General features: G+C 37.0%; 1 protein-coding gene across 6 annotated transcripts in view; it reads right to left on the bottom strand.

The window, feature by feature from the left end:
* MEF2A (myocyte enhancer factor 2A) overlaps positions 1–12,518 on the bottom strand; it is a 57,123-nt gene that overhangs the window by 38,216 nt on the left and 6,389 nt on the right. The window lies entirely within an intron of this gene.

The raw sequence follows: 12,518 nt of genomic DNA, 5'->3' as shown, positions 1-12,518 counted from the left end.
TTTCTTTTGGTCTACCTGCCTATGCAGTATTACTATTTCAAACATTTCTTGTGCTGAATTTCTCCTTACAGCTTGAAAATTGGAAAGGATAACAGAAACTATTCAAAGTCTTGGTATTCAGGATAACTTAGTATTATCAAAACAGTAATGACAGCACAAAGAGCAACTCTTCCCAAAGAAAATGTTTAGTGGATTCTAAGCATTTATACAATTGTTAAAACAGCATTTACACGTAAGACTATGGGAACTGGCTACACTAATGTCTACCAGAACGAGCTTCTATTACCTTCAATATTGGCATGGAACTGCCATTTCGTTTCACCTAAAGAGGTGTCCAACTGCATAGACAAATAGCTAAAGTATGTGCAGGCACATGTGTGTGCTCCAAACAGGTGTGTGTTGGGGGGGTGGGGGGTGTGCACAAGCATACAAGCATTATCCCAGTTCATAACATTACTGCAGAATATTTACCAAAAAAAAAGTTGAATAAGACAACTGAAAGCAGGTACTTGAAAACACCAACTGAGATAAGTATGTACAACAGGAAGCAGCGAGCCTCTCCAGAAACAAAGTTGCAGGGTACAAGCAGATACATCTATTTTTACTGAATTAAAATAATTAGAATGTAGGACTTCAAGACACAAAGCTGTAACAAGTATGTCACAACTCATGTTTTGAATGCTGAACTTCTCAGTTATGTGTCAAAGGAATATACTTAATAAGTTTTCCCTTGCATAACCTTCACTTAGAGTGAATGATTCAAAAGCCAAAGCACCTCTTTGAAGACTGCCCTTACCTAACCTGAAAAGGGAGTGGGAAATCAAAGGGGGGGGGGGGGGGGAGGGATCAAAAGTGGGACCTAGAGAGGTAGAGAGAAAAGACTGTACAGGAATCAGGGACAGTGAAATATGAGTAAGCTTTACTCTATCCTGTGTCATTCATGTCAACATTGGATAAAGAGTGGCTCCGGCATGCTTGTTTTTTTGCTTGTTTTTTTTTTCTTTTTAACAAGTCACTACACTCAGCAAGTACTGAATTGTAAGTTAATGCAAAAAAGAACACGGCTTTAAATGGCATGGGTTTGTTACAGTTAGAAAAGCTTTCAGTGGGACAATGTGTAAGAGCTTTGATGTAAAAAATCTTCACAATATTCCCAATGAATTTGGGAGGTTTTAATTAAAAATATATTATTCATTTCCTATTGAAAGTAACTGATAAATAATTACAGTAAAACATAATTTAAATGTTAAAATTGACACTACTGCCAATTTAACTAACTTCACTAGTGTCCCATAGTCTATACTACAAATTACAGCCATGTAAGCTCCCACAGAAATATTACATCACTGATACATTAACAAGATGTAGTAACTGTCACTGGTAAATCACAAGATGACATTAACACTACGTGTATTGATTTATAAGTATTCCGAAGAACAAGAATGATATGATATAATAAGGGTTGTTAGGAGATTCATAGGTCTGTAACATAGGAACTACCACCATAAATACTTTGTTTATTCGGGTGATAAAACAGTTACTACGCAAAGCATACCAGGTGAAAGGATCAACATGAAGTCCATTGTTCGGATGAGTGTTGAGAACGTTACAGCCTAGATGAGCCACACTAAGAGTAAAGACTGGCAGTGAACAAACCACCATCTCCACCATATGATCAGAAGTATCACACCCACGTGTCAGTTAGATGACTGGGAGGTTGTATGACAGTATGAAGATCTAGGCCATTTTTTCTTGGAGGCTAGAGACTTCCCCAGCCCTCTTCTGCAGAAGCACCATCAGTTTAAGGCCCAAACATTAAGTTTATTCAAAAGCAAAGTATTAGAAACTTCTCAACAGAAACGCAGCATGTAAACATGCTGAGGCCCAAAAGGCAACTAGGAGTGAAGCATCCTATAGATAACGCTCCCCCTCCTTTTTGACAGTTTATGCTGAAACAGTGGTTGATGAACAGCAATGATCAAGAAGCTAGCACTTCTGCTGTCCCTTCTTAACGCCTGGACTCAATGATCTTAAGGGTCTTTTCCAACCTTAACGATTCTATGATTCTTTGATTCTGCAAGGTGATTAATCCCTGGCAGACTGGCAGGGTTGACAGCTGAAGACACTACCAAACCCATGAGCTTGAAAGTCAAAAGCTGGGGTTACATTAACTCTCCACTGAAATCAAGAGTATCATCAGAAAGGACAGTTATTTATCTTAGCGTAGTTCCAGGAGATGCATTGTTCTGGGGTCTATTCTTTCCATGCACAGCTTGTGTAAAGTCACTCGCTCTTGATTAACAGATGCCACGGTCCTCGCTTTGAAATTGCAAAGTAAAAATATACTCTTCTAACTGTCAATACAGAATTTCAAAAGCACTAAATTCTGCAGCAACACAAGGGCTGCAGAATACATGAGACCAGCACAGCCTGAAGAACTTGTTAATACAAGTAAATAATTATGTCTTTGTGTGACTGCCTGCATGAACTCCAGCATTAACAAGCAGCGAAGCTGCTACAGATTTTCTTGGAGTCAATTTTCAAACCTACTTAACACAGTGTCTCCAAAACAGCTAAATCCAGAACCAGATTTTGATATGCGTTTCCCGAGCAGTGGGTGTGAGAACTGGACTTTGTGTGTCTGCCCCATAAATTTAAAAAAATAAAAAACTTCTCCAAACACACTGCAGTTATCAGTTGGAAAAACATCACTTGCACAGCTGGGAAATAAATACAGGACTTCATAACAGAGGAGAATCACTGTTTTTATGTAGCTGACCGGCAGCACCTATTTAAATAAACACTAAAAACAGCCTCCAAAGAAAATGAGAGGTATGTGTTATTCCCCAAGAATAAAAGCTATATGCAGTATTTTAAAAAATAGCTGTTTTCATTGAGTTTTGATTCTTTGGAATGTGCTATCCAAGTCTGTACTACAAATAAATATATAAACACAGAACCTTAATCGCCCTTTGCTTCTAAAGGAGGATGGCAAGTAAGAGATACAGGATGTAGGCATCACTCCAACAAACCCTCACGGGCCAAAGAATCCCAGATGCAAGATGGATCCTTAAAGAATCTCTCAAAACACTCTTAATTACTCCAGTTGAAAGTGCATCTTTATTTTAAAAATGTCTAGAACATCTGACACATTTTAGCTTCTGCAGTTCAAAATTATATTGTAATAAAGATTTGTGAGGAAGGGTGGAGTAAATATGATACTACTATCTGCTAATTTTGCCATAAAGTCAAGGGTAGTTTTCACAGGAAACACACGAGCAATACTTACAACAGCCATAACCTAAAAAAGACACAGATTCTACCTAATGGCAAGTTTTACATCGTAAGGCCTCATTCAAAAGCACAACAGCCCAAGTTTGCTACAATAAAATGAGCAAAAGCAAAAGTTTTCTTTATTCAAACCTCATCCTGGTAAGTTACACAGGCACAGTGAAAACAAGTTTTGCTCTTACTGCTTTGGGCTGTTCAATATTTTGAATTATTCCAATTACATCTAGATATTGCACACTGCAAAGGAAAGCACAAAAATCGCACAAACTAAAAGTAGTTAGCGTTATGGAATTACAATCCAAAATAGTCATTATATTCATTAGCTTTGTTAGTTCTATCTTTAATGGTTAATATGTCTGGAGTTCAATGAGACACTTACAAAATTCTTACATCATCCAAACTGAAGTACTAACAACTCGCGTTACTGCTAGGAACTGAGGAAAGAACCTTTAAATAGTACTACTTTCTGTTTAGATATAACCTACACTTTAGGATTACAGTGACAGGCTTGTACCACTGACTGGCAGGACAGGACACCGAACGGTCATGCCCATGGTCATGTCTGTCACATCTAAGAACTAGAGCACATCTCTGGGAACTTGACTGATTATCAGCAGCTTGCAGCTACATATGCAGGTAGTGATGGGAACTGAATCAAGCCATGCTTTAAATTGTTTTAAAGAAAATGGTTATCTGTGCTCACAAAAATTGCTACCTAAGTGCCTCAACTAGTGCTACTCCAGCTCTGCTTAGAACTTACATCTTCCAGACCGTGATGTTAACAATTCATTTACTACACCTATTAAGCTACATCTATTTGTTGTTATGTTGGGTTTCACGTCAAATTCAGGAAAAAAGTTAACAGCATTTGATGGAGGCAGGAAGGAGAAGAAGGCAGAAAGTTTAATATGTTCGTTACATTTTCTCATCAGATAACTGTAAGAAGGTGGTAAAAAGGGAATAAGGGAAAAAACAATCTCTGGTCCATGAACAGAATTTAAAACACTGGCCAAGCATCTAGCTCACAGGACAATTAACCATTTCATTAGGACAACAAGGTCAAAACACTGATAGCTTGTAATGAGGAAAGGAAAGATTTAGGTATTTTCTTTTTACTAATGATATTTGGACCTGTGATATCATCCATTCCCCTTTAAAGAGAGACAAACAAAAATGGGGAAAAGAAATTATCAAAGAGAAAAGATGCTATTACGACCAACTCAAACTCTTGGTGTGTCTCCTAGATGAAATACAAACTTATCTTGGTTCTCAAAACACATCCGCATTACCTATCAGCAGGGTTGCTTCTGCAGAGTTTTCGGTAGACAAGTACTGTACAAGGATCCTCTGCTAGTATTTGACATAGATTTAAGATTCTGGTCCTCACAGCAGCACAGCTTCCTGAAGAGCCATCTGATTCGATTTGAGATTCTACTGAGGTACAGCCAAGTCAGCTGTCATTCTATTCACCATTAAGTGAATAGCTTTTTCTGTTAGTTTATTAAAAAAAAATATGGAGAACATCACAGTGAATTTCATTCCACAGCTTTAAGATAATCTCACTAGTGTAACTGTCATAGGACAGAGAGCAATCTGAACTGGAACCACATAAAACTGCTAGTGGTAATACAACAGCTAAGGACAACCATTATTAGCAAGAGACTTCAGAAACTATATATAAAGATGCATTCTAGAGAAGCTTCATATATATATATATATATATATATACACACACACACCCCATGCACTTTAATTAGTGACTAAAGCTGGAATTCATCAAAATTCAGAATACCGGTACAGCATGGTAAGTTTAAAACACCAGCGCTGTTTTAAAAGGTAGAAGAAATCTAGTGTTCTTGACCCTAAAACACTAAATTTAAACACTGTTTTATACGTGAAGGAAGTGTAGCTTTAGATTATTTGCAAGCAAGCCAAAGCTGTTAAAAAAAAAAATTAAGTCTATCCTACTTCTGGCAATTCTTTATACATCAGAAACGAAGGAACACAAAATAACATTAACTACGAAGAAAAAACAGTGCTGTCAGCTTTCTTAAAGTCACCAACAACCTGTAATTTAAAAAAAAAAGAAAATAAAAGAAAAAAAAGGCATGTCAACATTAGTCACCTGTATGCCCAAAGCAATTTCATTATAGCCAAAGAATTAAAAGAATATTTTAAAGTAGAACAATATCATCAAATGCAAGAATGGCCAAATTGATGATAACAGTAAACAGTTAAAATAAAATGACTTTGGGGATTAACTGTTGAACTGAATCTCCCAAATTAAAAAAGAAAAGACAGACACCATTATCTGCAGTAACTGTTCTGCTTAGCACAAAATACACAGGTGTCTCCTGTCACTGTATTCAAAATAAACATTTGCTACCTTGACCACATTTTGAACTTTTCAAGGAAGCTGCTTCTTCCTGAACCCTGAGTGGGAAATAAAACCCCAAAGCACAACCTGTTTACAAGCCAGGTTTATAGTAAACACTTCTAGAAAAAAATAGATTCAAGCTACTATATGTACATATACACATATATTTTTATATATCTAAGTTTTTGATGAATCATATTCCAGACCACTTCAGTTTTTATGCATTTTCTCTCTTTTTAAGGTAAGCTATAAGTGAGATTTTAGTCCTTAACCATACATAAATCCTCCTCAATCACCTCCTTAAAATGTCTCAAAGGCATTTGTGTGCCGTCTCAAATTATTTGAAGTGTTATATGCAGTATAATTACATTTACATAATCATTTGGCAAATCAAGTCCAATAATGCCTACATTTTCTCAGCATCATGAGCAGATTACAAAGTCATTTCCTTACTTCACTAAAACCGTTTTTAAGCTTTTTCCCTTTTAAAAATGTACACCACTTATTTCCATGCTATTTGGAGACCAAAGCAAGTGGTCCAAACAACAAAACCATGACAATATTATTCATAGTACTCGTACGTATTCTTCTATCAGCCCAAAGCTTTTTGCTTTTTTTTTTTTTCTCCTTCCCCCCCGCAAGTCTAGCCCACTTCTGGCAATTCTCCATCTATCAAATATGAAGGAATGCAAAACGTTAACTAATCAGCATCGTCAGCCTCCCTACAATCTCTAGTGTGTGTCTAACCATCAAAAGTCATGGTATCGCCTCCCACCACTATCTCAGTTCTATAAAGCTGTGTTGATATTTGACGTAAATTTGGAGATTTTAGTCACCTACATTAAGCATCAGTTTTCATTTTCAGCTGAAGCTGGTTGTAGAGCATTCACTTCCATTTTAAAAATGTTTAAAAACTTTACCATGTTCCTTCTCTTATGAGACATTTCAAAGAAATATATTTTTGAAGGATGTGATCCAATTTCCGCCATCTTACTTTTTAGCTTTGAATGGCAAAATACATAAAAAAATACAAAAATAGCCTGAATTCCTTGCCAAATGCATATCTAGATTGGATACATCAGGTATCCACCAAGGAAGGAAATAGGATCAATTAATTGAATGTCTTTCTCATCTATTTTTGTATGTGTGCATCCATATATATTGAGATACAACTCCCAGATCTTCAATTTCATATGAAGTTCACCCAAATTTAAAAAAAGAAGCTATGAACCAATTCAAGTGCTACCAAAATACCATAACAACCCACGGTTAACAAACTACTATACTGTATGACACACCAATAACAGTTCAAAATACATGTTGGTAATCCATAGCCTGGAAAAGAAGCAATGCTGGGGAGGTGGAGAAAATGGGATAAAAAACAAAACCAAAAAGCTTTTGGTTTATAAACATAGTGTTTCAACACCAACTTTTCTGTTTATGCTCCCCACACTGTTACACTTGTCTCTTGGCATATGCTCCATCTGGCTGTGGAGATGCATCTGCTTCTTTATGCTGCAGGCTCTACATGTGCAGATGAGCTCTACATGCTTACTCAAAGCCATGATCTGACAATCGCATCTCTCATACTCTATATGTCTATGACTAAAGAACACGTATTGCTCCTATAACAGCTTTTCATTAAAATTTTGTGAAAAGGCAGAGAAAGAGAGTGCCCATTTGGTATTTTAATGATGCACTGAATACAGCTTCTGTAAATTGAACTGGCTTGCTTACACTACTGTAAGTAGCAGCAGGTACATTTACCTGCTTTCTGTCAAAACTATGACATGACCACTATCGCACCAAGCCATCGCAAACGTTACTTCCTATTCGAGTCAGCATTTCCCACGTTAAGAGATTTAATACAAACATCCAAATTGCCTGCTGTAACTTAAACCAAGAAACAATTACAATATTCCAATACAGCCATCTTTTCACAAGAGTATGTTTACAGTAATTGCATTATATCATTTAGGATAGGGGGGGTTTTATAAGTTTTAGTTATGATTTTTATTACGTATTATTGCATATTTCAAGGACAGCTGTCAATATTTGGGGCATAACCTAAGCCTTATACAGCACATTAGAGTATACTGAAAACAGCATTTAACTACACAGCACAGAAAAGGGTCATTAACTGACACCTATCTGAAATTCTCATGGGCACAGATGCCAACCGGCAAAGTAGGTCACATTCTAGATGGGCTCCTAAAAATCAAGTCACCTCGGTTTGATGAGGTGATACAATGGAACGTGCACAACCCACCCACAGCCAAGTGTAGGTGAAATAAACCCTGTTTTGCTGTATCACTCAAGGAACATCAAAACGTGGAAAACAGATAAAAAGTTAAGCTAAACGGGCAAGAAGAGCCTGTCTTCAGCCCTTGACTCCCAGAAAAAAGCAAGGCTGGAAAAGAGGGAACAACTGAACGACTGCTGCTTTCTGAGGCCCTCAGGAGGGACAGAAGGACCCAACATGGAAGCACTACCTTGTAGATAATCTGTAATAATCTTAACACCCCCTACACTAAAGAAAATTGAGTATGAGTGCCTGTTCATTTCTCTCTTTTCCTTTGGATCAAAAAAGGATGAACGCTCAAGGTCTCAAATTGTCTTTCATACATTAAAACATTTTGTTGACCATATGGATACAGAATCCTGATAAAACCTGAAATTCTTCCCACTTTACTCTGCAGAAGTACTCTACTACTTTCTTCAGGAAAAATAATTACTTGCCAAGAATAATGTGTTACAGAAAAAAAGTCCATGAACATTAAAGCATCAAATGCTGTAACACCTACGGCAAGTCCTTCAAATCATAGACAGTACTTCAGTGTAACAATCTTCAACTGTGCCATTACAGCTTTGTAAAACTAAATACATGATCCTAATATTTCAAGAATTCAAAGCATACACCGAATGAAAATTTCACTTTTTTCCAATATCCCTATATGGTCCATCTAACCAGTGCAAGAGCACTAGCTTTCACTCAAATAACTACGAAAAAATAAGACAAATGAAACCTTATTGTACAACAGAACAAAACCTCTCTCATCTGATGTGAAAAGGACCATATTCTCTGACAGCAAGAAACATCAAAAAAAATTTTTTAATTATAATTTGTATTTCTGAAATTGTATGAAAATGTTATTTTGGAATATCAGCAGAAGATACATTTTTCCTTTCATTAGGCTTAAAGGAAACATTACACTCACCCCTCTTCAGCAAATGCCTTTTACTAAAAGGTCAGGAGATCAGCAATCATAAGCAAAGTTTCTCTGTCTTCACCAACATCAGCTGTGTTCACCTTTCACAGTTCAAAAGGATGCAGAAATTTATCTTAAAAACCCATTAGACAAATCGTACCTGATCCTGATAAGCAAGGAAGTTTTTCCACAGACCTGTGTATGTTCTGAAGATTGAGTGTTTCAAACAATCCCATTTTCCCTATTCACCTCTTTTTTCCAATCCTGTAAAACAGATTCAAACAGCAAAAAACTTGAAGATCACAGAGGCTGAGTCCCAGCTCAAAAACGCCACACAAATCCGCCTTTAAAACTGGTTACAGGCCATCTGTTACAAGATCTTCTCCCTCAATTTTCAAAGTACCAAATGGCAGGGAATGGACCATCCCCAAGCATGCTACTGATAGTTAGAAAACTAAGCTTCCGTTAAAACGAAATTCGGTAACTTCCAATTCCAGCTATTCAAAGTCTGTGATTCTGCCAAGATGGTTGAAAAAACATATTCTTTACACCCATATCAGTTACTAGTTACCAAGAAGCTATGAAAGAAAAAAAATTACGATGACAAAAACCCATGGTAAGAAATAAGTAAAGAAGCCAACAATTTATTGATAAGTAGACTGTTTAGAAATTGAAGGGGAAAAAAGGGAGGGGGGGGGGATGACGACAAGGAAGTATTAACAGAAATTAGAAAGAAAAATGGGACCAACACAAACACATAAAAGGGACAAAAAAATTAGAAAAGAATAGGTACAGGACAGCAACAGAGCATTCACATCTACAATAACGTGTACAGTGAAAGACATAAGGGCATGTATCAAAAAAATTCTAGCATTCGTTTAAGATGCCAGTGCTCTCCCTCCTACTATGTTTTCACACAAACGTTCCAGCAGCAACAGAAGATACCAAGCTCTGGGCATATAAAAGCAATTCCTATGCCAAAATTGAACAGGAGGCAACTATAAGTGGAAGATGTCTCATCAATTTCACTTAATCATTTACAACATTACCATCTACGCAGTACTGAAAATAAGTAACAGTAGATTTCTTTCTTCCCTTATACAGCTTCTGAGCTGTGTAGAATTAGCTTTCCTTCTAGCACAGCAAAAAAACCCCTCCTGTAATGCATATCAGGAACACAGTGGGTCAAAGACTACTTTCACGGTGAGCCTACATCACAATAAATACCATCTGTCACATCCAAGGAGGCAAGTGAATTACTAAAATGTTAACTAAGAAACATACATCAGCTGTAACTCCATAAAATGGAATTACTTATTCTAAATTGGTTTAGTATATATTTGACAGATTTTCAGGGCTTTTTTTGTAATTTTTATTTGTTAAAATAGTATTTCTACATAGGCACAATAAAGAGAAGCCATTTTAAGTTGTTCTTTCAGAACGTTTCCAAAATGCTGGTGCTGTAACTTCACCTCTATCATGCCACAAGCATCTGTCAGTGGTGAAATTACATGAAGCAGTGAGCTTTTGGCAACTTGCTACTGCTTAAATACAGGAGTCTTACGCTTCCCACATCTCATCTCTTCTCTCGTGTTCCTCCCTACCTATGCTGTACCTGCCATTGCATCTGCTCCAAAGCACATCCTATTCTCCGTTGAACCAATTCAGCTCTGTTGTAAAGCAAAAAAGTAGATCATTTTCCACTGAAAAGGAATGTTTTTCTAAATTAAAGACACTATTTACTTACAGTGGGAAGCAAACCATCCAAACACAACCATGAATGATATTTCTTAATTGCCTAGAGTACAACAGCTAATAGGCTACAAAGTTACCATACAGGCAGAGCAAACCTGAAATGCAATCAGCTGCAAAAAATGAAACTGCAGAGTAGCTCTCTGAAATACTGTACACATAGGTTTTTTTCCTAGAATCCAGAGAGAAACATCACTCTACCTTACATATATTGAGCTTGTAAATATTTCATCCTACCAACTTAACTTTCCCATCCAGAACACAGCTATAAACTTAAAGAATGTATTTTCCTATTTACCCTGCAAAAAGGTATACACTCCCCTCTCTGGCTAAACAACTTTTTATTAAGAAAGGAAAAAAAACCAAAAACATTTCAAGTAGACTAAAGACTGCATAGGGCTAATCTGAAGAGACTGGGAGATGCACTCCTAAATTATACTATGTCTGAAAAATGAGAGTATATGCCACACTAATATAATACAGTAAACCTACAGAGGAACATTAGAAAGAATCTGCAAATGAGTCCTTGCACGTTCCCCCAGAACAGAAACCATATATGCACTTGGGTATTGACTGCACTTTTTTAATGTAGTTGCCAGGGGTCAAACACTTGACATTGGTAAAAAAAACCCACCAACAAAAAAACCACAAAAAACCTACAGGCAGCGTTGTGTAGAAATTATTTTGGAAGAGGTTTGTTCTTAGTCCTCATGATGTGAAGAAGCACTACTACCACAAGTCATAACACACAGAGGCCTCAGATGCAGAACAAAGATCAGCCTGGCTAACTGACTTGCTTGCATCCCTATCTCAAATTCACATCTGTCACAGTCAAAAGCTCATCTTGAAAGAATTAGATTTTCCCTTCCACTACAGAGGCTCTCTCTTATTTATACTAATCCAGTGACTAAGTAATACTCCTCCAACTCTTCAAAGCTTGTATTATCCATCTCATTAGTACTCAACACTGAAGACAGAATTTGGGGAGGTTTTCTTTCTGATCATAAAAGGCAGTTGACAAATTAGCAGAGAATCTTCTTGGAAAGAAATACAAGGTATTTGTCTATTTCTCAGTTTTGTCAATCTGATTTTTCTTGAAACCTTATTTACAAGATCAGCTAGTATCCTCCCTGTATTCTGTGATCCCCTTGGCAATAGACTCTTCAGCTATACAAGGCTAATCACTATTCCTAAATCAGTCCTAAAAAGCAAAGCATTTGTTCAGAAGACAACTTCAGAATTTAAATGAAACACTTAAGTCAGCCACCTGTTTTGGTCTATTTACAGGACTACTGGAGACATGACTCTTATCTGAAATGCAGTTACAGTACATAAAGGCTCCAATTGCCAAGAAAATCCTTGATTTCTACTGCACCTAATTTAGAAATTATGTACTGGAAAGAGTTTCTATTTAAAGCACACGCATAATAAAAGCGGACAAAACCAATACCTTTGAGTAAATCTATTCATGCTATTCTATTACTACAGAAAATGCAGTTGTTCTACTGCTGTTTTAACTGACATACAGAGTGACGGGACAACAAATCTAATTAAGTTCATTTGCTCCATAGATTCATTTTTGGGGGGGGTCTTTTTGACAGCACAGGCTGTGGCTGATTTGATCCGTGTGCAACATTTGACTGGTAAAGTGGCTACCACCTCAGAAAAGGGGCCAACGGTAATTGTCTTTCAGGCGGAGGGCACTCTTTGGACCTTGTTCTCCATCCAACTGATTTTTTTCTGTGAAAACCTTGAACGCTTCCCCCCACTCCCTCCCCCAGAAAAACAACCATCTTTCACACCTCTATTTCCATTGCCAAATGTGGTTGAAATCAAACATGTTGCCCAGAAACTGGCAGGGGGTGGAGGGCAGATGGGAAAACAACATG

Source organism: Nipponia nippon, unplaced genomic scaffold (assembly GCF_047370975.1).
Source record: "Nipponia nippon isolate SJK-2023a ecotype South Korea unplaced genomic scaffold, ASM4737097v1 scaffold_9, whole genome shotgun sequence".
NCBI classification, from domain to species: domain Eukaryota; kingdom Metazoa; phylum Chordata; class Aves; order Pelecaniformes; family Threskiornithidae; genus Nipponia; species Nipponia nippon.
This window is presented reverse-complemented; position numbering and strand designations above follow the sequence as displayed.